The sequence below is a fragment of the Nipponia nippon genome, unplaced genomic scaffold (genome assembly GCF_047370975.1).
Source record: "Nipponia nippon isolate SJK-2023a ecotype South Korea unplaced genomic scaffold, ASM4737097v1 scaffold_12, whole genome shotgun sequence".
NCBI lineage: Eukaryota > Metazoa > Chordata > Aves > Pelecaniformes > Threskiornithidae > Nipponia > Nipponia nippon.
In genome coordinates, this window is record NW_028262313.1 from 3,803,657 (window position 1) to 3,830,589 (window position 26,933).

Genomic DNA, 26,933 nt, shown 5'->3' on the forward strand with positions numbered 1-26,933 from the left:
GGGGAAGAAGATTTCCTTTACTTTACGCAGGGTGGCTCAGTCTGTTGGACACAGATGTCAGCTTGGGATGCATTGGAGCAAGCCCTGAGGTTTTGCCAGCAGTGGAGCACAGCTGGAGGTGACCAGCACATAGACGGAGTAGCTGCAGTTTTCAGCTCTAAGCGCTGAGCTGTGTATAGCTGCGTGCAGCTGTATTTCACATGCCCATGTCCCTTGTGCCCCAGCAGGTAGGTTGGCTGGAGGGGCACCTTATGGGGTGAACCTGACCCACAGGCCCACACTGGCCACTTGGCTTGTGGTAGTTCCCAGTGCCTGCAGATTTCATGGCCTGTGCTTGGGGCACTGAGAGCAGGGTTCCCCTCTGGAAAGTGGGTCCTACACAGGGGTTTGGGAAAGACAAGTTCATTCTCTCTCTGCAGCTTTCTGTGTGACAAAATAGAGACATGTAATCTCAAAACTGTCTCCTCAGAATAGCTCTCCCTCTCTGGTCTCCCATGGCCACAGCCTGAGCAGAGGGGCCAAAGGGTAATGAAACCCAGAGCTGCACAACTCTTTCATCCTCCTGGGGTGGGGACCGGTATTATAAATCCATCTCTCTAAGGGCTTCAATCTCTGGAGCTCACAAGCGCAGTGTATTGTTGCAATACAGCACTATTTAGATAAATAAACCATAGTCCCTGGAAAAAGTACAATTCCTCCATGCTTCTGTGGTGGGATGAACCCTCTGAAAACCAAGACTTATAAGGCAGCTTTGACTGCTGATTTTATTTCACATTTCCTTTGTTGTAATATCATGTGCAGTGCCCAGTATTGCCTTCTATGCCATGATTCCCTGCTAGGTGCATAGGAATGAAAGTACAATGATAAACCAGAAGGAAGACTATGTGTATTTTACCCTGGAATCTGTACAATTACTGCTTTACCAACAAGCTACCTGACAGCACCTCCAAACCCTGGGTACATGTCCTCTTATTTAAGAAGAAACAAGCGAGAGCTCCATTTAACCATGAATTACGTTGCTGCTTGAGTTATGAGACCCAGAAGAGACAGACGTGTTGAAATCCTGCAACCCTGCTTTCTATGTAATGCTAATGAGCAGTGCTGAAATGAAAGGCACTGCTGTGCCTCTCTCTCTCCCTGTCCATGCAATCCAGCTTCTCTTCTCAGCTTTTTTCCCCTTTGTTGATTTTGTGGTAAATTATCTCTCCCTTTTGTAGGACCAAGCTGCTGTTTGCTGGATGGGTACACTTAGATTTCTTGTTTCCTTTGTAGCAGGGTATAATAAAGACAGATGAATTTTAGATAATGCCACAATTTATACCAGCTGAGGCTGATGAATGCTTGACTGAATGATTGCTGAATTCCTGAATTGTTGAGATGTAAGGCTTTCTCTCTATGTAAATTTTTGGGCCAATCAATGACAAATTTGTGCTACATAAAATGAAGGTGTACAAATTCCCTTGGAAATACACAGAGATATGAACCCAGTGAAAGTAATTTTTCTAGCAGCCGTTAAGAATTTCAGGGCAAAAGACCAGGGAGCTTGTTAGGTTCTTTCCTTTGCATTGTTTGACCTGTGTCTCAAGCTTTGTATTGGGTCATTGTACACATCTTTCTCATAATGGTCCCACACCAGTCTTAGAGTGAAATTTGGATTTAACAAAGAGCAAATAAGATCTCTTAATGGCTGTTAGTGAGCATAATCTATATGTTCCTATAGGGATTCTTCTGCTACCCAAATTCAGGAATCCTATGGACATAGTAAATACATACTTTGTTTCTTTAAAAATGGCTTTCAGTGCAGCTGCAGTGAATGGAGAAAGAGCTGTGCGCTCCTCTCCCCCACGCCTCTTTCACAGCAGACACATCCCAGAATGGTTTATTCAAGCCCTCAGGTGTAAAGACCTTCCATCATTTGGGGCTGTTTGTGTGTGGGAGGGCCAGGGCCAAGCAGATTTCTCTTTTGCTAATGTAGATGCTGTATATTGAACTCAGGAAAGAGCCACAACTTGGTAGGTGCCTGTGCACATGTCAAAGATGACAGAGAAAACAGAAGCAGTGGCTGAGTTTTCAGTATTAAGGGCAGAAAGCGTATTAAATTAGAGCAGACTTTAACTCAGAGCTGTTAATGTCTGAAGCGTATTCTGTTTGGACATATTTTCCACCTGTTGTTTAGAGGTTACAGTTAATACCAACTCACCATTTCTCCATTACCGTCCTTCCCTTTCCTCTTCTTAAAACAATTTCTCTCCTTTGCCTACGTGGTTAATCCCTGCCTGGATGCGGGCTGTCTGAGCTGGTGTGCTGAGCTGAGGCAGCTCGGCTTGCCTGGAGTTTCACTAGCTTTCAAAGGGCTTAGGGGGAGTTCACCCACTTCTCCCCTGAGAGCACTGCTAGAAACCTGCACCAGATGGCTTAGAAATCAAATCAGCACTGTGAACTTCTAGTAGTATTCATTACTTATGGCAATAATAATCATACTTAGCACTTTGGTATTTCAAGACACTTCACAGTTACACAGTCCCTCCATGAGGTACAGTCAGACAACGTTGAAGAGGACTGCCAAGCATCAGATTTTTAACAGCTTTTGTGGCTGTTACAGGCTTTGTAGCTGTGCGGTGTAGCTACCCATGGGACACCTCCTTGAGGAGGTGCCCAGCTCCTCTCTAGCCTTAGAGGCCACAAGGTCCAACTCCCAAGGTGTCTGGCTGATATTAGACATGTTATATGGACAAAGACCCGTCCTTTACCTTTCCTGCCTTCCTCACCCCTGCCCTGGCCATCCACAGAGGTACTAGGAGGCCCCTTGCTGCCATGGGGAGAGTTGGATAACTGGAACTGCCTGGGGTGGTTGCTTGGGGCGTTGTTCTTCCAAAGATCAGGATGGTTCTGTTCCAGAACTGTACAAGTGCTATGAACAAGAGGGTAAGTGACTATGGAAAAGATGCTGAAGCAAGTGACAGCACTTAGCACTGTTTGTCTTGGCAGAGTGGAATCTGTTGTAAAGATGTTTTTGTTTTAATACGTTTTGTCTTTATAGCCACGGCACTGAGTGGCAGATGATCTATACTGCAAACAGGCTTGTGGCACGCATAAAATATCATGTTTCAGTAGGTTTTGAATCAGGAGTCTCTAATGAATGTTTGAACTTTCAAATATTTATTGCTCATTCAGATTTGTGTGAAATAGATGTAGCTGCCACCAGCTTTAAGGGAGACATACCACAGTCCATGGGACGGCAACCTTGAAAGCAAAGAAAGTTGCCTGCAGGTTGTTTCTTGCTTAGGCCACTAAGGCCCCCCCCCCAAATATACTGACTTCTCTCTGTCTCATTTCTTTTTCATGAAAAGGGAAAAACTATTAGTACCTCACCCCCCATAAACAATCTGTCAATACTAAGTGCTACGCAAATGCATGTGGTCATGCGCCCACTGCTCCAGCAGAGCCGAGTGCCTTTCCCTCTGTGCATTCCCACACACTCTTGTTTTGTCCAGTACAGTGCGTCTGAAAATGCTCCTGTGTTTGGACTAAGAGAGTTTTGTTGCTTTGAAAGGCTTGGGGCTGTTTTGACAATTTGGCTTTGTTTTGAACTTCCTTCATCAAAAATATTGCAATGCCTCAGTTTATTTATAGAAACTTGTTCTCCCACAGATAACTGAAGAAATTCAGTCTAGTCTGATGTTACTGCTAATTTTTTAGGAATGTTTCTAATTTGATTTACTGTTGTCAGTGAAGGGCTACATTGTCCTGGCACAGAACTGTGTCTGAACAGTCCTAAGCTTCATTTTCATGAGTGGGCTTGTGAAGAAGGCATTGCAGGTCCCCAAAAGAGCGTTAACACACGACTCGGAGAACAGACTTCCAGTCTAGGTAAGTCGATGAGAGCTAGCTCAGGTAGGGCCAGCTGGCAGTGAGCAGGGTCATATGGACAACCCTTGGAGCAAGGGGTATCTAAAAAGCAGGTTCCACCAGGATCCAAACTGGAAGTACATGTCAGCCACCCGCCATCAAGGTCCCACACAGGTCCTTGTGGGCCTTGGCAAAAACTGGTTGAACAATGAGTCAGGGATAGAACTTAAAATAGATCCTGTGTTTTCCAGTCCATGGTCTGAAATATTATTATTTCCTCTGAAGGAGGACAGTTCTTGCAGCAGTGCCTATTTTTAGGGAGTTCAGCACAATTTCTAGACCCAAGAGCTTCAGGTAAATCTGGGGAAGCTTTCGGATGTGCTGATCGGCTGTTTTTGGCTGGCCAGTTGCTAAGATACAACCTGGGAGGTGCTCGCATGACAGTAAGCTGCTCTGTTTTAGTCACTTAAAATGGGTGCTTGTTTTTAACGCTCAAAATCAAGCTTGTCTTACAGCCCATCTGCACTGCTTACCAGATGATCTTAACATGACTGATGACAATGCACAATAAATACTAACAACTGGGCCTTATTTTAGCAACAAGATAGCAGGCTGGCTTCCAGGAGACTATGCTGTTTCTCTGCATGATGGACAAATAATCCATGTGGACAGTGTAGCATTTGCTGGGAACTGGGTCACTCATGGAATTTTCTTCTTCCTGTCGGCATGGCAGGGCTGGTGCCCCAGGGGAGACTTGGCATGGACCTCAGTATCAAAACCAACACCAAGTGTGTATACGCGTGAAATGTGCATGTTTTATGCTTTGGTACTGTATCGTTTTTTTTCTGAAACTCTGGACTTTCTTGATGGAGCCCGAAAATCTACTTGTTCATTTTTTATTCCCACCTCATTTCCCCACTGCCTGGCTCCATGCTCTGGCTGTGGACAGCATTGCCTTCAGCGTTACTTCATATTGGTCCACAGGCAAGTGGGTGAGTCACTCTCAAGCCACTGGACACGCTGTCACCACAAAGCCCATCTCAGCCGACCCAGAGCTGGGCCTGTCTGTGTGCAAAGAGCCGTTTGACTCCTGTGGGCTTCACACAGATTTCTGCCTGCAGGAACAGCTTGTAGGATTAAGGCTTAGATGTGATTCCCTGAAAGGTGCTTTTCACAGCACAGATGATGTGAGGAGGGTCTCAGATACAATCACACATGTTAAAACATGTGCCTCTCCTCCTGTTACAGTCAAAGGTACCACCTGAACTTGCCAGGCAGCACTGTGATTACAATACTGATCAGTAAAAGGCTTTTTCTTCAGCATTCAAATCCTGATCAGAACCATCCTAAAGCTGGAGCTCACTGTTATGCAGGATGGTATTTTGGTCTGAGCCCAGAGCTCATAGACTGAAGTATTCACTAACTCACTACTGGCAGGGACCCATGAGGCATAACTTCCAGAATCTTTAAAATATGAACAGATATTCCCTGAATTCTAACCAAATCCTCCCAGCCAGACCATAAAGCTGAATGCACAGAGTATGAGGAATGCTAGCTGCAAAACAGTTAAACCCTTCTCTGAAGTCTCCAATGTCACATTATTTGCATGATTCACAGTTAACAGATGGGCTTATGCCTATATTGAGGGGGGACCCATTCTTCAATTGCTATCATTAAATAATAATTATGACAGTTTATACTGAAAGGAAAACAATTTTTTGATGACCCCATTACATCCCTTTTTATTTCTTTGGTTTGTTTGTTTTAATTCCAGTCTTAACGTAAAAAATCCCTTTTCTCAGTTCTCATATACAAAATACGCAGCTGAGAGAACTCTGCCCACCCACACACTTAGACATTTCAGATATCGGCGTTTCCATCCAGGGTTGGATGAACTCTTTCTAAACCCGTCTGGAGGAAACATGGTTGAAATCTTTACAGCAGGAGAGTGAAAAACAGTCATAGATGCAAACACTGCCATCTCTGCTCTGCCACCAGTTTTCACTGCAATTTTTAAGAAACCATCCCTTTGGATGTATCTATTCTATACAGGAGAGCCCAGCACAGGAATCCTGAGCTGCTGCCAATTGTCCTAAAGGAGTTATCATAGTTTAAGCTAAAAAAAAAATCTTCAAGTGATACAAAAGCCCATGCTGCCGTACCTGACTAGCATGACATTGGATTAAATCTTCCAAGAGTTCAGATTATCCCACATCCATCTGCTTCAGAGGTTTTGACACCTTCCTCAATATGGCCTTGCTCAAGCAAGGTACTTGATGTACCATGGGTCTGAAAGAGTGTGTTGAATCAGTGCTGCTCAGCTCCGTTGTCTTTGGGTGGCTGGCTGTGGTTACCTGTACAAGATAGGAAAAGTCATCTTACAGCTAAGATGTTCCTGATGGCCTCTGTCTGCATAGGGATTCTGGTGCAGGGGGACATAGTGCCTCTTGGGACAGATATCAACTTCCCAGATGCGTCTGGGAATAAGCCCTCATTTGTATTTAACCTGTGGGTGGGCGTGAGAACCCATTGGCGCTTATCACTGAAATAGTCAGGGACATCAGAGTGAGAAAAATAGCTGCACTTTCTTCCTTTGTATCATAAAACAGCCGTTCAGGTATTTCTCTTTAATCGACTTCCCAGGAGTGACCCTTCCCAATAGCAGGGATGCCTCTCTTGCCATGAATCCCTAAGCACTGCTCTTGCTTCTACCCCAAAGCATTTGTGCCTTAACGTCTGCCATTTACTGCCAAAGAGACCCATAGTTCTGTGCTGTGACATAGACCCCGTACATTGCCCTGACCCCGTGCAATGGTATCCCACTTTATTCTATTCCAGCGAGGGAGCGAGAAAAGAGTTATGTCACATAAACGAATTTTGAAATCCTTTGTGATTCATTGGATGAAAAGATGCTACACTATTGTCACTCATCTCAGGTACAATATTTACCAGTGAAAATGGGTCTTCAGCCCTAGTTCCAAACTTTAATCCCCAATTGGCGCTTTTAGAGTGCTGAAGAGAAGGAGAGCAGACAGTATGAAGACAGAAGAACAACTGCGTAGTCTGTTTGAGTTCCCACTCTGTTTCACTGGAGGCTTCTTTAAACAACAACTTTTAGCATCTCCTGCTTTCCACCACCAGTGGAGACAGGATGTCAGCCTAGACAGACTCTCAGTCTGAGTCTGACAGCAGTCGCTATACATTCATGGTAAAGCCAGGGGTGTTTCCATTTGATGCCTTTGTTTGTCTAATAGCAGTCACAAGTTCCCGCTTCCCTAGCCTCTGGGCCAGTAACAGAACAAGCTGACTGGCCAGTTTCACTTAATTATTGTTCATTTTTGGTGAAGCAAAGAATAAATGTCACTGTGTGACTGTGCTTAACTAATGTGGTTGATTATTAATAGCCAGTTTTGGTCCCCCTCCCAGCCTATGTGCCACAAAATACATTTCCCTTCTGTCTGGGAATTCACTGTTCTGTGAAGAGACTGGACAAAAAGCTTATTGAACATCCCTTCCTTTTTATCAGAAGACTGATATCTCTTTTTATTTTTAGCATGTTATCAACAAAAGTTGCCTTATTGCTTCCCTTTGCATAGAGGAAGACATATTTTCAACAAGGACAAAGAAAGAGCTCTACCCAGAAAAATTCACTACATCGTTGTCCTGCATGACACACATGAAGTCCACTGCCTGGTTGCCTGGTCCTTTTTTTCTCAGACCTCAAATGCACACCACACTCTGCCTTGTTCTACACAACCTCGCTTAGTTCTCACTGAAAGCAGGAGGTTTTATCCATGCCTCAGATCGACTTCACCAGCTTCTCCCAGCCTCTTAAACCCCAGACTTCTCTAATGCCTAGGCATCAGATCCAAACACTGACCATTTTGCCCCGTAGATCTTGTACTGAAATCAGGTGATGCTCTTTTGAAGAGAGAGAGGCTTCTTGTCCTGTGAAGCAGTAGGAAGCCTCCTTGCTGGGCAGTAGTGGCCAAATGAGATGGGCATCACTACAGGGGAAGGTACTGAGAAGAGACACCTCATAGGTGCCATGCTATTGCTGAAGACTAGCCTTTTCTCTGGCAGGTCCCTGTTGTTATTTAAACAGCAGTTCCACGTACCCAGATTAAAGGACATTTAAACATCCTGGGCCAGGTCTACTCTGCATGCACACGTGACTCCCACTGGAGATGCAAAGGCATTTGACCCTTTCCTGGCAATGGCTTTAGGAAATGTTAAGTCCGTGGCAGTGTCTGTTCAGTGCTAGTGCTGCTCTCTGTAAAGCTTTCAAATGCTCTATTTCCACTTCTGGAGGAGATAGCAATTTGTTATCTTACCCGCTAATGCCAACAAAATCCCCATTTCCGTTTCACAGGATTTTAGTCCTGTGCAATAGGGAGGAGAAGACACATTATCTGCTTCTGCATACGGTTTATTATCAACATTTCTTCCTGCTTCAGCTCTACTTCTAATGACAGGCTCAAAATAATCAAGAAAAAGAGTAGCACATGTAGGAATAATGCAATGAGCTGCTGGTCTCTTTCTGAAGCTGTAACAGGAGCACGTACAGCGTGTGTGTGATGTTCTGGGGCTCTCAGCAGGGGTCAGTCCTGCAAAGATTATCCTGGGAATAAATGTATACATTTAAATGGGGTGACAGTACAAGAGATTAGACCTCTAAGGGCCAGTGCTTTAAAATGAGGAAATATCATTTTCCATGAGCTTGGAGCAGACCCAAAATCATCAGCTATACGATTTTTACACCACTCTAGAAATTTCTGTGTGTGGACCCCACCAGACTGCAGTAAGTGCCCTGCCTAGTTTAATGCAAACAGTTGAGTTAATCATAGAGATAACTGAAGAATCATTCACATATTGCCCAGATGCAAAGCCTCTATATTGATGATCAAAGCATGTGATGGCAATGCTCTACTGGGCTGCGCTAAAATCACTCCTTGGTGGAGCCATGCTTTCCCCAGGCACTTTTCCACCATTTGTGTGCTCACTTCCCTGAGGTGGGCTCCTCGGAGGAGCTGTTTGTGAGTGTAATGTTGGCAACTTCATCACTGACATTGCAGCTGGCTCCATACCCAATCTGTGTTCTGAGAGCGCAGTCCTGAGAGAGTCCTGAAGCAACCTTTGCTGCACAGTAACATCACCAACAGGGCTATAGCTACCCTTCTTTAGCATCCCCTGCGCATTTAGGCTGATGTTAATATAGGGACTGGTTCTTTGAGTACTAACCTAGCCACCAACGTTTGATGTACTCCTGGTCCTTTGGTTGTTTGCAAAAGCTGAATTGCTCAGTTGCTGGAGGCTAACAGATGGCTTGCAGCACCTAAAGGTGCTGTGTTCCCTTGGGGGCTGAATTAGCCTGCCTAATGTCATGTAGGTGGCAGACCCTCTGGAGTTCACCGTATGGGTGTTGGATGTTACCACTGCCAAAGCTCTGAGCCTGCAGCCAGGAGTGGACTGATGTAACCTGCTGACAAGTTCTTGTTGCTCAGCACAGAGCAGAGATTGGCCTGTTATGTTTCACAGGACCTGGCTTTGTAGCTTAAAATGCAGCAGCTCATGCTTGTGACACTGAAGGAGCCTTATTCAAAACCTGCTGGCAGTCAAGAAAAATGCTCTTACAAGAATGGAGAGACCTTTTACAAGGTCTAGAATTTGGGTAGTTCCTCAAGTCCAAGCTATCCCTCACTGCTTTAGCAGTATTCATTTCTGCAAATACAGTCCCCCGCCCGCCCACATCAATTTCTTTCCTATTCCTTATAACTCTTTCTGTACATTGTCCATCCTTGGCCTTCCCAACCCATCCTCCCCCACGCCCAGCCTACCTCAGGCTCACACAAAGCTTGCGGGAGCAAAGCCAAGTCATTGCAATATTCATATTTCAGTGAGTGGGTCATATTGGACAGGGCTGCAGTGGAAAAGCAGCAGTGGGCAGCTGTTTCCCATTTATTCACATGTAACCTCCACAGCGCTGTCAGCAGAATATTAAACAAGCTTTTAGCATCTGCTTTTTTGGTTGGTTGGGTATCAGCCAACTGCTCCTGAATTCTGAGATTGACTAAGTGTCTGCATATCTCATTAGCAGGGTTAGCTAATCTTTATCACTCACTGCCACAGCAAAACCTCAGCAGCTCTTAGCTCCTTTGCAGAACATAATTGTTGCCTGCAAGCATTTGATTCTGGTGACTTCTATTGCCAAGGCACAGTATGGGCTCTCCTCTGTTTCATAGGGACTGTAGGAAAGCTCCAGGCTGTACCAGACTGAAAAGAGCCGGTCACTCTTAGGAAAATAAATGTGCCTTTTCTCTGGTGAAAAAAAAAAAAAAAAAAAAGATCTTGCCTCTGCTAGATTTTAAATCAGAGTACAGAATTGAGGGCAGTACAGAAATTTACTGGCTGATTCACTCTTGCTGGCCCAGGGTGACATCCAGGTATTCATGTTTGTATTGCAGGCAAAACCCCAAGGACATCCCAAGATGTCACCATCTGTGGTGGGCTGCAGCTCCTTGAAGCTCCCACGCACCAGTCAGTTCATTCTCAGCTCTCTCACCCACTGTATGTTCTGATGAGCAGAGGCTATTCCAAGAGTTTTGCTAGCAGTAAGGAAAAGCAGGTGGAAAAAAACAGAAGGGAAAGATGCAGTCTTGCAAGTCCCACAATTAAACTGGCATCTTCTCTCTGCACCTGGCTGTGCGTTGACCCAGCAGTGACTTGGGTGAACATATTCCCTTCTCACCAAAAGCAGAGTTGTTAGGAAAGGAAATATCACTTCTCCCTGTCACAGTGAAGGCTCTTCCCTGCAGCACATTTACAAGTACTTCACCCAGTCTACTTTTAAATAATGCACTTGCCACCAGTTAAGAGGAAATAGCGAAAGAGAAGTGTAATTCCTATACTGGCAGTGATTTTGCCTTGGAAGGTCTGATCAATCTTTCTGTCCATTTCAGTGATGTAGCTTAAATTCCACTGGGGGTGAGTAAAGTCCAGCCAGGAAAGAAGAACATCTGAACACCCTGCAGTGTAATCAACTCTGCTAATTTAAATATAAGTTATCTGAAGGGAATTTAAATCTCTAAATCTTCCAGAACCAGCTGATCTCCTTTAAAGTAGGAGGAAGATTTGTACCACTATTTCTAGCCATAGAATTTCTCTTGCCATTTCATATTTTGAGATATTTCATTTTCAGTGGCTATAATTCCACAAGCTACCTTCATGTTGTGTAAAATGTACACACAGTTGGCAATGCATGACCTGTGATATAGGAGCTGTCTTCTCCCATCAAATATTTCCTGTATGCAGGAAAACATTTTTTAGAAGAAATGAAGACATTAGAGATTTCTTTCCTGCTCTTTGTAACAGAAAAGCACAATCTCAGACCTAATAGTAAGACAACGTCCACGAATGAATAACTCTTTTCAAAGGAAAGGTGCATTAATAAAACTTGGCACATCAGTCTCTACATTCACACATTCCTCTATGCAGAAATTGGGACTGTCACTTTTGGAGACACATCCTGTTCTTTCTGGTAGTGGGACACTGAGGTCTTTCTCAGATCTACTGACATTTAATGATTCTCTTTGTTGCCCTGCTTGTGACTGTCACAGCACATCAGATTCATTGCCAGCTGAGGTTAAGACTTATTTATGAGTCTGACAAGAAATGTTAAAGTGTCGGAGGTACTTCAGACGATTCATCTGAGAAAGAGGGTAAGTTCCTTGCACAGGAAACATGCTAGCCTGCCAGAAAGAACTACAGAGAAGCAACTGAAGAGAGTGCACATGTAGAGGAGAATGCCAGTGCCACTCATCCAAGCAGCAAGAGCAGCATTTCAGTTGCCCCAGTCTGATCTTGCTCAGGTCTCAATACATGGAAATACCTCCCAATATTCCTAATGACCTGAACACCATTTTCGTTCCCTGATGTACTGCTGAAGCTTCCTTGCCTTCTGCTGCCATCTTGAAGTGAACCAGTGTGCCAGAGTGGAGGAAGCAGTTAAATGAGTATCCCTACTGACAATGCTTGGCAGTAAAAACAGAAGCCCATTTAAATGCTTTTCTGTTTGTCTGTGTCCAAAGTCACAGGGTTTAACTTAGCGGTTATATGGTTTCCTCTACTCCTGATTTGCACCCACAATGCTTTAGCAGCACAAAGCAGTGCAAGGCCAAGCCAAAGCCTTTTCAGAAGAAAGGGTTATCTAAAATGATGCAACAATCCTCAACTCATTGGGGTAAAACGGAGATAATCTGGGATTAAATTTAGGTAGTATGCTGATTATTGCCCCCTAAGGCTAATGATGTGGGAGATGGGTGCTGCCTGGTTTGACTGGTGCATGGATCTGAACTGAGCTCAGATCCTGATTTAATATCTGGATACCAGGCCTGGAGTTAGTTCCATGAGCAAATAATAGCAATGGTAACAAAACTCGGACGGTAAGAGCTGAGCTGCTGACACCTGGGAATTGTAACTGTGTGTTACTAGGTTTCTATGCAGCATAAAAACCATGAGGCTGAAGATCTCTGGGCATAGGTGAAAGAGAATGCAGCTGTCCCAAAAATCACCATAGAGCTGGTCATTGGGTATCAAAGGTCTGGTTGATGGTTCACGATGCTTTTCCGTATAACGGGATGAAGGAGACTGGAGCATACGCTAAGAGAGAAAAGATAATGTTGGGGTATCCATCATTTTCATCTTTTATCTACTTAGCACTGCTGTTTCTCCCAGAAATCCATGGGATGCTGCCAATTTTCATGCAGCTATGGTTAAAAGGTTTGAATATATTTTGTGATCCCACTGTTTTTGGACTCTGTATTGCTGCTAGGCTGGTGCAGACCAGCTTGCCTACAATAGTCTTCAGCACCCTTCAGCTTCCCATGATGCTTTAAATTGGAAGTTTGGATGCCTTCTACCTAATCTTGCAAATATCCACTAATGGCATAACATTTTTTTCTAGAGATGGTTCCTATACTTGCTGGTATGTTGAAGATGAGGCCCATTTCTGGAGGCAGCTCTGAGCATTGTCCTAGATTTCTCTCCTAGCACTTAGTTTTCTCTCAGTTAACCACTTGTGAAACTGGCTTAATTCTTTGCTCTCCCATCTTTATGTCTGATGTGGCTTTAATACACATGACAGTGCCTGACTGTCTTTGTTCTGGGGACAAAAGTGGCCTTCAGTGTTCTGTTTTCAGTTGAATACTTTGATTTACACATTTATTTCTACATGGCAACATATATGCCACGTCATGGAAAAGCTGGTACTTGGCAACACAAACCATCACAAATGATTGCAATGTGTCACCTTCCCTTAATGACCTTGGCCTAACATCTCCAGGTAAGGGATGCAACTGTCAAGCTGACGTTTCCCTCAGGAAATGCTCTGTCCCTCCTCTGGTTCCCCCCTCTCTTCATTTGGAAAATCTTTGATAATTAAATCACTGCAAAGGCAAGTGATTTGTTGTTATAATTCATTTGATAATTCAGCCTAAGCCCCACGTTTCTCTTTGCACAAATGAAATTTGCTCTGTTCACAAAAGATCAGCTCCTCAGCTACCCGCTTATTCACACAACCCCTTTCTTAATTAGATGGCTGAAACCAGCAAAGCATGGCCTTCTTCCCAGCACAGATGACCTCAGGGAAACAAAAAAGGTACTTTTCATTAGGGAGGTCCTGGAGACCCTGCCATAAAGAAGAGAGATATATTCATTTCTGGAAGAAGATATAAAGGTATAAGAACTCCTTGGTCACTTACTGTAGGCAGCATCTCTTCTCAGACAGGGGCAGCAGAGAGAGAGGAAAGGGGCTCGGCTGTTACATTGGGGACTCCTTATCCTGGCTTCTTACTTTTTTTTTTTCATCATTCACCTATGCTTCCTTTTGCTTTAGCAGGTTTTGCCTGAAAGAACTGGATGAAGTTTTAATAAATGTCTTTTTGGACAAGAAGAGCATCCAGGTTTGGCCTGGAAAGCACAGTCTTTTCCCCGGTAGCTAGAAGAGTTGCTCTGTAAGTGCCAGTAGACATTTTTTCCCATTGCATAACCTAGCTACTCCAGAAGGATGGAGCAACTGCAGGCAGGGTACCACCTGAAACAAACCCCATGGACTTGATGCTTTCTATTGTTGATGTCTTTAGATTAAGCTTGGATATTTTTCCATTAGAAATCATAGTGGTGTAATGGCTATTGGCTCTACATCCTTCTGAAATGTTACACTAAGGATCCAACTAAGGACTTGAGGATCTCACAGTTCCTTTTGGCTTTCACTACCTACCAATCTATTTGAAAATAAATTCTCCATATCCAGGACATCAGGCCTGTGTTACCAGAGGACTGCGTGCCTTCTGTTGTACCTGGACTGGGATAGGCTTTGTATTGCCTAGCAGGGAGGTGGTGCAGCCTCAAACCACCCTCAACCACTGCAACGGTGCCCAGTGCTCAGCACTGCCATGAAACCTGTGCCAGTTGGAGAGTTGAAAGCAGGAGCAGAAAAGGCAGATCATATACCAAAGGCTCAAAGAGAAAAGCTGCTGTACCCTTTTCTCACTGCAACAGACATTTCTTTGCCAGGCCCCCCTTGGGGACAAATGGAGACATCTCTGCTGAGTTGCCCTAATGCCCTAATACAATGGACTAAAACAACTTTCAGAAGATTTTACTTTCCCCATCTGTAAGGGCTGGAGATCATACTGATGCCCTTCAGTAACATTCCCTGCAAAACAGCTGTCTCTCAGCCATCAGTCTCGCTTCCTCAGAGGCAGGTGATATCAAACTACATTATCCAACCATAAATCTCCAAATCTCTCTGGGACTGCAGCAGATAAAAGCAATCATCTCTGTAATTAATATGTTTGATAAGTAATGGACAACAAGTTAAAACCCATGAGATGCAAGTAATGGCAGAACTAGCTGAGGATGACAGTGAGAGAGTGGTGGTGAACAAGAGCTAAGCAGAGAACTAGGCTGGGATAGCAACTGCTTGTAGCTGTCTTAGTGCAGATTCACTGAGACTGAAGAGTCTCAGTGCAGAAAGTGCAACTAAAAACCAAGGCCCCAAAAGCTGGTAGCTGACATAAAGGGGACTTGATGCAGCATCAGCAACTACCAAGAAGTTATTAGGTCAGCAGGAGGAACAAAATGGCTAAACATGCTTTGTCTTGGCCAATCCTGAAATTCTACCTCCAGGTGGGAACATTGTTCCTCTGAAGGATTTGCTTGTTTCCATTATCTACTTTTTTCTTTGAGATTGGACTGATCCTCAGATTTACCACCTGTAGTCATGCTTTGCCCAGGGGATGAAGAGCCTAAGTAGGTGGGAAGTGCAAAGGTGGGATAAAAAGCACAAAACAAAGTAATCATCCTGCCCTTGTTCCTTTGAACCACTCCTAATCCTCAGTTTTACTTGCCTCTGAACTCAAAGTACATTTGGATTCATAACAGGAACAGCTGTGAGTTTTCACTGGAGGTTTCCCTTTGCTGTATCCAGAAGCTCCCCAGCTTCCTCAACGACATGATGAGGTTTGTGGGACATTTGAATGCCAGGGCTCTTTTTTCCTTGCCACCCACCTTTTGTCCAGGGCAGTTTCTGGGGTGCGGAGGGCAGAACAACATTCTATTTCCATTTACATCTGTGAAATCCCTGCAGTGATAAAAGGTTTGTTCAGCTCTCACTGAGTACATGATCTGGCTGATATTTAACCCACAGCAATAATAATTTCATTACCTTTGAGATTTCTGTCACTGAAAAAGAATGGATTGGCATGCTAGAAGCCCAAAATATCAACCACATCTTCACTGCATATCCCATTATGTTGTTTTATTTGGTGTCAATATTAATTTCTAAAGAGCAACAGGCATCAATAGGCAGTAATAAGCAGGAGTATCCACTTTGTATAGTCGATGCTAGTTGAAAGTTTCTAAATAACCTCTACAAGTCATTGTTTCTGGATACTGTCGAGGATCTCAGGGCTCCAGAACATTTACCAAGTTATTTAGACAATAAATACTACATAAGAAGTATGTATAAACTTATAAAAGAGTAAAAATTTTTTTTTTGTAGCTGACAGTGCAGATTCACTGAGACTCTTCAGCAGAAAGAGCAACTAAAACCCAAGACCCCGAAAGCTGGTAGCTGACATAAAAGGGTCCTGCTGCAGCGTCAGCAACTACCAAAACTTTACAGCATGGAGCAACCACCAACCCTCTGGGGCTGACAAACAACCTGGGGGTAGGTTATTGCCCAAGCCTTACTACTGAGGTTTTACAGCAGCTTCAGAAGCAGCTGTCTTGCTGTGTCAGACAAACAAAAGCAGATGAACCCTGATCTGACCTAGCTTCCTAGTTTGTGCCTGGCTAAAGTAGTGGTAGCTGCTGGCCTCCTGATCATCTGGTGATATAACATTTCCTCCCTAGAATCAGCCTAAACTAGCACAGTTTAATTTGGGGGGAAAGGACAAAACTCTTTGTCATGTTTCACCTAAAAACCAGCTTGCCTACCCTTTACAGGGAAAGCTTTCTTCTCCCCTGCTTCCAGAGAAAGGGGTCCCAGCTCTGCAGCACAGCAATATTGCATTAGCTCTCTGTAGGCATGACTCTCACATGCAGTTTCCTAAACAGTAGAGCAATTTTATTTAAGGAGCCTGAGGGAACAAGGAAGGAAAAATGGAGGAGGCAGAATAGTGGGAGACACTCACTAGAGACCTCAGCTTTTCCAGAGAAGAGTGCCACAGGTTAATTGATATTCTTGCATCAACAGAAGGCAAACACAGCTGCCCTAACTTCTATATTCAGATTTTGACTGTAACCCCTTGCGACACAAAAAGCTCAGACTTCAAGAACCCATAATGGCAGAAAAGAGAAATAGGCTTCTTGTATAGCAGGCTACTACAAAACTTATGCACTGTTGAAGTATTGCAGTTTCTCTACTATAGCTTTACCTTACCAGTATCAGTAAGCACTAGAAAAAAGAAAACATCCTACCCCATTTCCTTTAAGTACTCTGAATGGCCACACCTGGCTTTTGCTTTGAACCAATCCTTGTCAGCGAGCCTCTATTTAAAAGATATGTAAAACCTTACTAGAGGGTAGGTTGTTTGGTAAGTTATGGTAGTTATGTTTTGCTCTGTTAAATTTACCAGGAGTTAGTATTTTGGGGCCTCTTTCTGTATGTGGTAAATAGTGGTTGTTTTTTTGGGGTGGGGGTTGTGGTTGGTTTTTTTTTTACCTGTGTTTCTAGAAAGCATCTGTGTGTGGTTGGATAGCAGCTGTTTTCATGCTGACAAGCTAGTCACAGTATGGGGTTTTAATCTGAAAAGGAAAAAAATGCTTTAGGCTGTGCAAAAGACCTGGTTTTATCTGAGTGCTTTTTGTGCTGTAGTATCAGAATAAGGCAAGAAAAGCCTGTGTGATGGCTTGTGCTAAAGACACCAAGCAGAGTCCACAAGAAGTCTGTGTGCTAAGTGTTACAGACCTTGGGCTCCCTTAGTAAGGGAAACAAGCTTTGGGTCTGCAAGTATAGCAGAGAACTGTGTTGTGATGGCCCTGCTGTGGTTTTGGTGTTCAGATCATGGTATTTTCACTGTTTGGGGATTACCTGACTCAGTGCAGTGAATTAAGGACCTCCTTGAATGTCTCTCTATTTTTTTCTAATTTTGCTCTCTGGTTAGGTCACCTTTTCCCCCTATCTTTGTGCTAGCAAACAGACTGGAAGTAGTCTTGTTTCTAACATCTGCTTGCTCTTAGTTAGACATTAATTACAGGCTTTTTAAGAGTAGCTCTTTCTTCTTTAATCTTTTCTTACATGTTCCTTCCCTTACTCTCCCTTCTGTCTGTGCTGTACATGTGCTCATTGCTTTAACTCACCCCTGCTCTCCACCTCTTCCACAGCATCAGAGCTTTGCTGGCAATGGGCCACCTAGCACTCCAGATGGCTGGCACTTGCTGCTTCTGCCACAGGCTGAGGTAATGAGCTAGTTATTCCAGAAACAAATCCAATGCTATTTACTTCAGGGAATGGTTATACTAGAATGAATTATTGCTTGCTTCACTTATGAAGGATGTGTTCCCTGCTGGTTAAGACATTTTTCTCTAACATCACTCTGAATTTACTCCAGGACTTCCTGACTGAGGCATGGAGCAGGCTGTTTTCTGACAAAAATGTAGTAGTAACTCTCCTCCTTGGTGGTGTTAGCCTGATAGTGACTGTCACTTCAGGACAGCTCATCCTTAGTTTTATCCACCCCATGGCTGTTTTTTCCAGCTGGGGTGCAGAACATAAAGGAATGAAAAGCTCTTTTGCTAGCTTATGTGATGTAGCCTCTCCCAACTTGTGAGTAACTTACTGATGCTTGTTTTACTTTACTCATATTGTGTTCTTTGTTTCAGTGCACTAGAAATCTTATTTCCTTGGATCCAGGGCTTTAGGTCTTGTATGTCATGATTTTCCTCATGGATCCCATTGTATGCCCTCTGGACACCTTGCAAACACCAGAGACTTTACAATGGGGCAGCCAAACCAATGAATACTCTGCTGCTGCTGTGGCTGAAATTGGTTTGGGCCAGTCACAGGGAAAAAGTTTTCTTATCCTGGAACCAGTTCTTATCTATGGGAAAGTGAGTGGAAGCATGTGGGAAGGTCAGTGCACGGGGAGCCTAGAAAATGGTGCCACTTCTGGGATGTCTGTATTCAGCTGGATTGTGGCTGAACTGGAGAGCAGAGCAGAGTTTTAGTAGGGAGTAGCAAAGTTGAAACTGTGAGGGGTAATTCCTTCATCTAACCCAGACTAACAAGTATAGTCTGGGTTAGAGCTCTCTACATCCCTCGGGGCAAAGGTGTTTGGGAAACACAAGACTGAGAGAAGAGTTATTATGCAAATGAGAGGCTCAGAAGTAGCTTTGCTTTGAGAGCCCCTGAAGAAGCATAAGAAAAAGCTAAGATCTGCCTTCTCTGTTAAGGAGCAGTAGCTTGAAGTTAGTATGGGAAGCCCAAGAGACTGAGAAAAGGACTGCTGCTTGTGGCAGCTGCTTCTAAGACATCATGTGTGCTTGTCCTAGGACTTGTCCAGCTCCTATTCACTGTAGCAGAAACACAGATGTGCCACCTTCCACATTACACAGCTAGTGAGCTAGCACCCATCCCTGTCACAGCGTGGGCTCACTCCTGCTCTGACACCCCCATGACTAAACACAACCCCTGCTCTGTAACAAATCCAATGTGCACAGTGACACATTTGACATCCACAAGCCACTAAATCCTGCAGTGGATTAGAAATATAGGAGTGAGATGAATATTAATAAGCAGTCCCTCTCTGAAACCTAAATGTGTCTCCTAAAATTACTAGCTTTTCAGCCAACATAAATTAACATAAAACTACTGCTAATCTCCATCCTGGGTGAAGGGATGGAAAGCAGCCCTCCAACACAGCAACTCCAGATCCTAATTAAAAGCACCAGCCCCACCAGTAGTTCAATGAATGGGACCTTCTCTCTCCTATCCTACTAATTAGCTAGATGTTGCTGTAATCTCCTCCCTCACTAGGCAGCTCGCTCCTATCCCCTTAATGACTCCAAAATGGTTACTTCAAGTAGTCCTTCAATATGGGTTTGTCCTGCTAGTTATCACTCTGTGTAGGGATACTTTTAAATTTTTGATCCCTTTTCAAGAAAACTCATGTTGGTGAAGCATGTGCCTGGGTTTAGGGTTTGTTCAAGTGCTGGGAAGACTAAGCAGTCTTCACAGTTTCAGATCTAAACTCTCCCCATTGTAAATGCAGAAGCACAGGCTCAGGAATGGACTGGACTCTGTTCTTGAACAGATATTCCTCATGTGCTCTGTGTAGGCCAGGCTGGTAAGGCATAGTCAGCAAGCAGGCATCTTGAGCTGGCCTTTTTCTCAGTACAGAGCTGAGCTATTGACAGAAACATGAATGAACAGCATGTGGATCATGCGTTGTGGCTTATCTGAATTTGTGCTCTAGCTTCAGTCCTTGGGTTTCTGATGTGTCCCTGGGCACCCTGGTCCTGTCGCTGTGGGCAAGCATTGCTCCTTCAGAAGAGGCAGTACGTTAACTCTGCAGGGGACACCAGACCTGCTACCTAACAGCCTTCAAAAATCCAGGAAGACTCCAAATGCTTAAAGCAATACTGAAAATGTTTTTGGCATGTAAACCCTAACCACCTAGTACCACGAGTTGTTGAAGGAAGCGGGAAATGTCTCTGAACAGAAATTCACAGCATAAAGTAGGAGTTCTCCTAGAGCTAGCCAAAAGGAAATCCTGGGCACGGGGACTTGTAGAAAATGGGCTGTGTGCCTGTGTTTTATGCTGCCTGAAATGCCAATCTGTGAGAATTCAAAGCTGTGCTTCGGATAGTGCTGCTCAAGGGAAACCACTTGTGTCTAATCTTCATCAAGGGTGTGGAAAAGGGAGACTCTGACACTGCTAAGTCACAGCAGTCAGTGAGCACATGCATGTGGTGTGAACTTCCCATGTGTTAGCACTGAGGAGCTAGTAAGAACTTTATGGAATGATTTAAATAAAGGCTATTGAAATGTGAGAATACCACAGAGGTGTCTCTACTGCAGAGAGTCTAAAACACCCAGATATTCTCTTTAGTCTCTGAGCTCCGTCAAAGATTTCATTGCAATGACACATAACTTTTCTGATCCTCTTGCTGCTTTTGCCGAGGCAGGAAAGCAGATGCTTCTGGCTGCCCACGCTGCTGGCCTGCACGGCTCAAGCAGCTGTTACAAACAGAAACCCTTATTGGGTTGCCATCTGCTGGCACTGCATTTAACTGCTTCCTACCGGGGGCAGCAAAGAGGACACTTACAAAAGGGGGTCAAGCAAGCCCGAAGTGAAAGTGCTCTAACTTATTTTCCAAGTGTTTTATAAATCCTTCAACCAACTGTCTGCACTGGCTTAGCAGAATTGCATTAAAGGGAAGAACGCTCTGTTGTTGTGCACTGAGCCTGTTCCTAGTGTCTGTTCTAATTTGAAATGGCTTCTTACTATCATCACCCAATGGGCCACATGAAACAAAACAATAATTAGCTTCTGCAAAGCCTTCATTTGGTCTGACTTGAATCAAATAAGTCACATCACAGCTAATGTTTCAATGCAGTATTGACTAAGCTAAAATTCCGTCTCTGGAGCTTGTTTTCCCTAGAAATAGCTCAAATGATAAGCTAGTACAGTTTAAGCAAGGGCCATTCTGCTTTTGATGATCCCGTGAGGCAAAAAACAGTGCGTCTGTGTTCCTTTTCCACTTTAGGGATGGTAAATCCCAATGAGAAAACTGAGATTTAGATTGGATATTAGGAGAAATTTCTTCACCAAAAGGGTTGTCAGGCACTGGAAAGTGGTTCAGTCCCCATCCCTGGAGGTATTTAAAAGATTTGTAGATGTGGTGCTTAGGGACATGGTTTAGTGGTGGACTTGACAGTGCTAGGTTAACAGTTGGATTTAATCTTAAAGGTCTTTTCCAACCTAAATGATTCTATGAAAGATGTGTATAAATTTATCTGCATCATTGCCAAGAAGCAGTGGTCCAAGCCTGACTAACCATTCAAAATTGTTTGAGAGAAGCTCAAAGCTCATGGGCTCAGGTGAGCTTGCTGAGGTTGAGTTTGCCTTGTTGTTGGGCTCTTGGAAGTGTGTGCTTAGTCTATTGTGGTGGGCTCACCCTGGCTGGAGACTAGGTGCCCACCAAGCCACTTTATCATTCCCCTCAAGTGGACAGGGGGGAGAAAAATATAAGTAAAGGCTCATGAGTTGAGATAAGGCCAGGGAGATCACTCATGAATTACTGTCATGGGCAAAACAGACTAGACTTTGGGGAATTAGTTTAATTTATTACCAATCAAATCAGACTAGGGTAATGAGAAATAAAAACCAAATCTTAAAACACCTTCCCTCCACCCCTCCCTTCTTCTGGGGCTCAACTTCAACTTCTGATTTCTCTACATCCTCCCACTGAGCAGTGCAGGGGGATGGGGAATGGGGGTTGCAGTCATACTGCTGCTCCTTCTTCCTCACGCTCTTCCCCGTGCTCTGGTGTGGGGTCCCTCTAACAGGAGACAGTCCTCCATGAACTTCTCAAACGTGGTCCTTCCCATGGGTTGCAGGTGGATCTCTGCTCCACCATGGACCTCCATGGGCTGCAGGGGGACAGCCTGCCTCACCATGGTCTTCACCAGGGGCTGCAGGAGAATGTCTCCTCTGGTGCCTGGAGCACCTCCTTCACTGACCTTGGTGTCTGCAGGGCTGTTCCTTTTACACATTCTCACTTCTCTCTCCTGCTGCAATTGCTGTTGCACAGCAGTTACCCCCCCCCTTTTAAATATCTTATCCTAGAGGTGCTATCACCGTTGCTGATGGGCTCAGCTTTGGCCAGTGGTGGGTCTGTCTTGGAGCCGCCTGGCATTGGCTCAGTTGGACATGGGGGAAGCTTCTGGCAGCTTCTCACAGAAGCCACCCCTGTAGTCCCCCCCTGCTACCAAAATCTTGCCACACAAACCCAATACATCCATGCTGAAACTTGTAGGAAGAATAATCAAGTTACAGGAGTTGGATTGACAAGCGGAAGTTGAAACACAAGACTATTGGCTATCATCTACTACTTGGAATTAAATATATTGTCATTAAATACTAAATGTCTTGTTCAGCTTTACCTGAATTTCTGATCACAAGTGATCACTTCTAGCAGGATATAATGTGATGCTGAACAGACACTGCGTATTATGATGATGAATAGCCATTACACAGTTGTCAGTTTGGTAGCTGGGTAAGGGTGAGACCTATGCTATCATTTGCTGGGCTGGGGGGCAGTGGGAATGCTTCAGAGCTTGCTGTGTCCTTGCATATCACCAAGCCAAAAAGCCAGGCTTTTTCCTTTCCTAGCTTCTTGCTGCCATGCCGAGGGGGTAGAAGGTGTGGTGACTCATTTTTCTTGCCATAGTAGTTCATACAAAAGATGGACTAGCTGTTGTTCCTGCAAGTCCTTCCTGGGATTTCATGGCCCGCTGCTACTAGAGCATGGTGACTGCTTGTTGTCCCCATGTGTCCTTCCTCTCCTTTCTAGGGACCCAACAGCACGGTCGTGAGCAGCAGTCACTCCAAACCGGTCAGCACCTGAACAGGGATCACTGTTTCCACTCCTGGTGCTCAATTTTACCACAGGGTGGCATCGTTGTTGTCTTACAGACGCCTATGGCACAAGCAAGTGGCACACAGCATGAATGAGGGTTGCAGGGAGGTCCTTGCGGTGGGGTTGCTGGCCAGCACAGAGCTCGCATGGGCACTCCGCAGGTCTGTGCTGCTCTGCAAGGCACAGTGGAGGTGCCCTTTGTGCACCGAACTTAGGCATCGCCTGTGCCTCACGAATGTTTCTTGTCACATCTCGCATCCTCGCAGGGAGCCAACCTGCACTGGTGTTACTACATCTTTGAGAGTGGCATGTGTGTGATGTGGATTGTGATTAGCACTGTGGGAAGTACAACTAGACCTCTCTCCCCCTTTCACACATCTATGGAAGAGGCAAGAAAGGAGGCCTAAAATGGATTCTTCTTCAAAGTCAAGTGAGCAAAGAGTGCCATAAAGAAGAGAATGAGAGGATCTCTGGCATGACCAGCCTGGAGATGACTGGGCTTGTGTGGGCTAAAAGTGAGACAAGCACTGCCTTTCATAATTGTCTTCCAGGGTTATGTCTACAGCCTTAGCCCACAAACTGGAGATTTGGGCTAGTCAGCAGTGCTGAGGGCTGGATTGTTGCAGGGTGACCACAATGAAACAAGACATGACCGTGCCCAGGAGACACGCAAACGCTACTCATGTTGTGGGGTGGGCCTTGAATTAATCTTGAGTAAGAGGTATTTGAGTGGTGCTCCATGTGCTTTCAGGGTTAATAACTGTAAGGATCAAACTGAAAATATTTGTTGGATTGCCTCATGAGTAGAAGTCACCTAATCCAGCAAGCACTTTGGATTTCTAATTGGAAATAGAATAAAACTTTAACTTGAAGCAGCAAAGCACTTCATGGGTATGAAGAACAAAACAATGGCCTCTTAGTATTTATGGCTGTACCCTGTTTCTGTAGTGGGGCTGCAGTCAGCTGATCTGCCTTTCTCTGGTGGTTAGAATAAAGCAGGAGATGGACAAAAGTAGTGGCTGTAGCAATTATGTAATATACCATTATCCCATGGTATAAAGGTGGGATGGTGACATTCCACTAGGACTTAACAATGTACACGCAGCACCGGGGGCTGAAGCCTATTGCTGCAGGAGGGCCCCCGCCTTCATAGTTTAGTTGATGCTATGCTTACAGCCCACAAGGCCCTTGGTAAAGCCAGTCTGCTACTAATATCCTTTTCTTGCAGCTAGCCATGATTGAACCTAAGGGGTTTTTTGCACTACCACAGCATTTCTTCAGTTGATTTTCTGACTTGAGCCACTTGCCCCCATGTAAAGACCATCCTCACATTCACAATGAAGGAAGAGCAGGTGCCATGTACACACTCAACAGTAAGTGGCTCTAGGGCTTGTTTCTCTGGAGTTTGAGGTCACAGGAAACATCCGTATTTCCTTGTGGCTTGCAAGTAGCTGCCTTTTGGCTCTAGCTCTGTGCTGACCAATAACTGCTAGAATTGAGTCTAAAACCTGCTTTATCTGCTTTATCTGGTGCCTGAGCTCCTACTATCCTTGCTCAAGTTGAGTGTTTACATAGCTGGTATTGGGTAGCCCTTATGAGAGCTCATTGAATCAGAAGCATAGTTGACAGGACCTTCAGCAAGACCAGGAGTTTCTTCTGATCTGGTTCTTGATCCAAACTTCAGGGTACTAGTCCTGATGTTCTGGTATGGTTCTTATTCTCCTGTTCAATTATACTGTGGTTCACAAAGTTGTCCAGGCTGGGAATTTCATCTAATGAGGAAGAACAAATAATCTGTGAGCAGTGGGTAATAACTTTTTATCTTGGGAGGGTTTCCTAATGAACAGAACCTGCATAATCTGAAGATAAAATAGTGTCAGAATCAGCACTGTGGAGTTTCTGGTGCCAGCTTCTAGCCCAATAGCTCCCAAGTCATCACCTAGTACTCCCCTGCGATGTTAAACAATGACCTAGTTTTCAGCAAGCTGCAGATGTTCAAAAGAAAAAAAGGGTGCTACTTTTTTTTTCTCCTAAAAAAGTCAGCACTGAAGCACTGATAGTCATTGTCTCCCTGCTGGATGAGATGCTTCTCTCCAGTGAGTCTGTTCAGGGACATCAATGGAGCAGGAGGATGCTCCGCGCTTGTCCCTTGATGGTCACACTGTAGACAAGGAGGAGAACTTCTGCCTGAAGCCATCTCTCACTTGTCAGCACAACTCTGGTATGCATGGAGGGAACGGGGGAAGAGCTGCAGAAGTTCAGATCAGTGTCATGCTGAATATCAGAGTTTCAGTACTGGAAATGGAGCTGTTTAGAAAGCAGAGGGTCTTACAGTGTTTCCATACTGTAATCTTTGCTTTAAGGATAAAACCTAGATGTCGCTCTATGTAGGTTCTCAGGAGGTAAAGTCCCTGGATACATCAATAGCTGCTAGGGACAGGGCTTTGCATGTCAGCACGTGTTTGGAACCTGCTTCCTTCCCATGCTCGCAGTGCTCAGGGGTGCCTTGTACTAGAAACAAGCAGGGTATTGCTGGCTGCTGCATGTAAGACCCAGCTTTTCAAAGCCTGGTAGTAATTCTGGGAGAAGAAGAATGAGATTTGGTTTACTTTAGAGTTTGCAGTGTGGGCTCTGGTTGCTGGAGAAAGGGGACTGAAGATGCCAGTGCTGACCTTGTATGTTGTAGTGTGTGTTATTGTTTTTCCATTCTTCCCAACTGCAATGAGTCTGCATCTTTCTAGAGTGAGAGTCTGCAGCTATGCAAACAAGAAATTTCAGTTCATTGATGTTTAAACAATAGTCTTTCTGTGTGCTCATGTATTCTAATTTGCATGAGACTTTGAGCAGATAGTTTTTCTTTTAATGTAGCTACATGGGGTTTTTTATTGCTGTGTCCTACCTTTAAATTTCAACACAGATGCAAAGCAATGATTATCAATAGTTTATTATAGATAAATGATATGTGTGCCTGAAGAACAGCAGCAAAATAGCTAACGAGTATCTGCAGCCATGAAAAATCACCATTTATTACTGTTCTCTGTGAATTTTTAGGATAAAACAGATTGGAACCATCCCCTGAAAACAATAAAACACCAGCACAAAAGCACTCTTTCCCCACTCTGCTCTCTTCTTTCCTGGAAAGCGTAAAAACCTTTGAGCTGCCTCTATCTCTCAGCTGTTACTGCTGGTAGAAGGAGGTGAGCAAGCTGAATGACAATTATTCCTACTATATACCTGACAGCTCAAAGCTTCTACACAACAGCTGAGCTCAGCCAGGATCCACACTCTAAATACTGATTACTCATCTCCTGCCAAGAGACAGGTTTCCTTAGAGCCTTATAGCTACCCTGGGAGTTTTCCAGCATCCGTGCTCTGCTGCCAGGGGCCAGATGTGTGGGCACAAACACAGGCTGTGCCGGAGTGTGAGCCTTCTACCAGTACGGGGGGTGTGCTCCAAAGACAGTGTGGGCCTGAATCGAGACTGCCTATGGGCAACGTGTTGGGGTGCATGGACCTGACTAATATTTGTAATGTTCAAGTTTAGAATGAGACTGAGATAGGCTATGAGGGCTCCAGGTTGGTGTAATTTGCCCTCTTGTGACCTCTAGTCTGTGTCCTGTGTCATGCTGAATATCAGAGCTCAAAAGCTCTTAATGTCTCCTAAGGCTACTGAAGGCATCTTTGTCTTCTATTTAACATGCTAGTTTTGTAGATGACATGCATTCACTATTTGATAATGAGAGGGCATTTGCCTAGGACATTTATATGGCTAATCCTGCAGCCTCTGCTGGGCTTGATCTGGGATAACATTGACTGACTGTACTGAGTGGAAGTCTCTTGTGGAAAACAACTTCTGAAATGGTCTATTGTTGTGATTTCTAAGTTTATAAGATGAGCTGTTTGGGTATCTTCTACAAATGCTCCCCCAGTGTCTCCTG

General features: G+C 44.5%; 1 protein-coding gene across 5 annotated transcripts in view; it reads left to right on the plus strand.

The window, feature by feature from the left end:
• Positions 1 to 16,891: 16,891 nt before the first annotated feature.
• The window catches only part of DCX (doublecortin), a 98,803-nt gene continuing 88,761 nt past the window's right edge, over positions 16,892 to 26,933 (plus strand). For all 5 annotated transcript variants that reach the window (XM_087748432.1, XM_009477039.2, XM_087748434.1 and 2 more), the window contains exon 1: positions 16,892 to 16,946. The gene's annotated coding sequence lies outside the window, so the exon portion shown is untranslated. The remainder of the gene's footprint in view (positions 16,947 to 26,933) is intronic.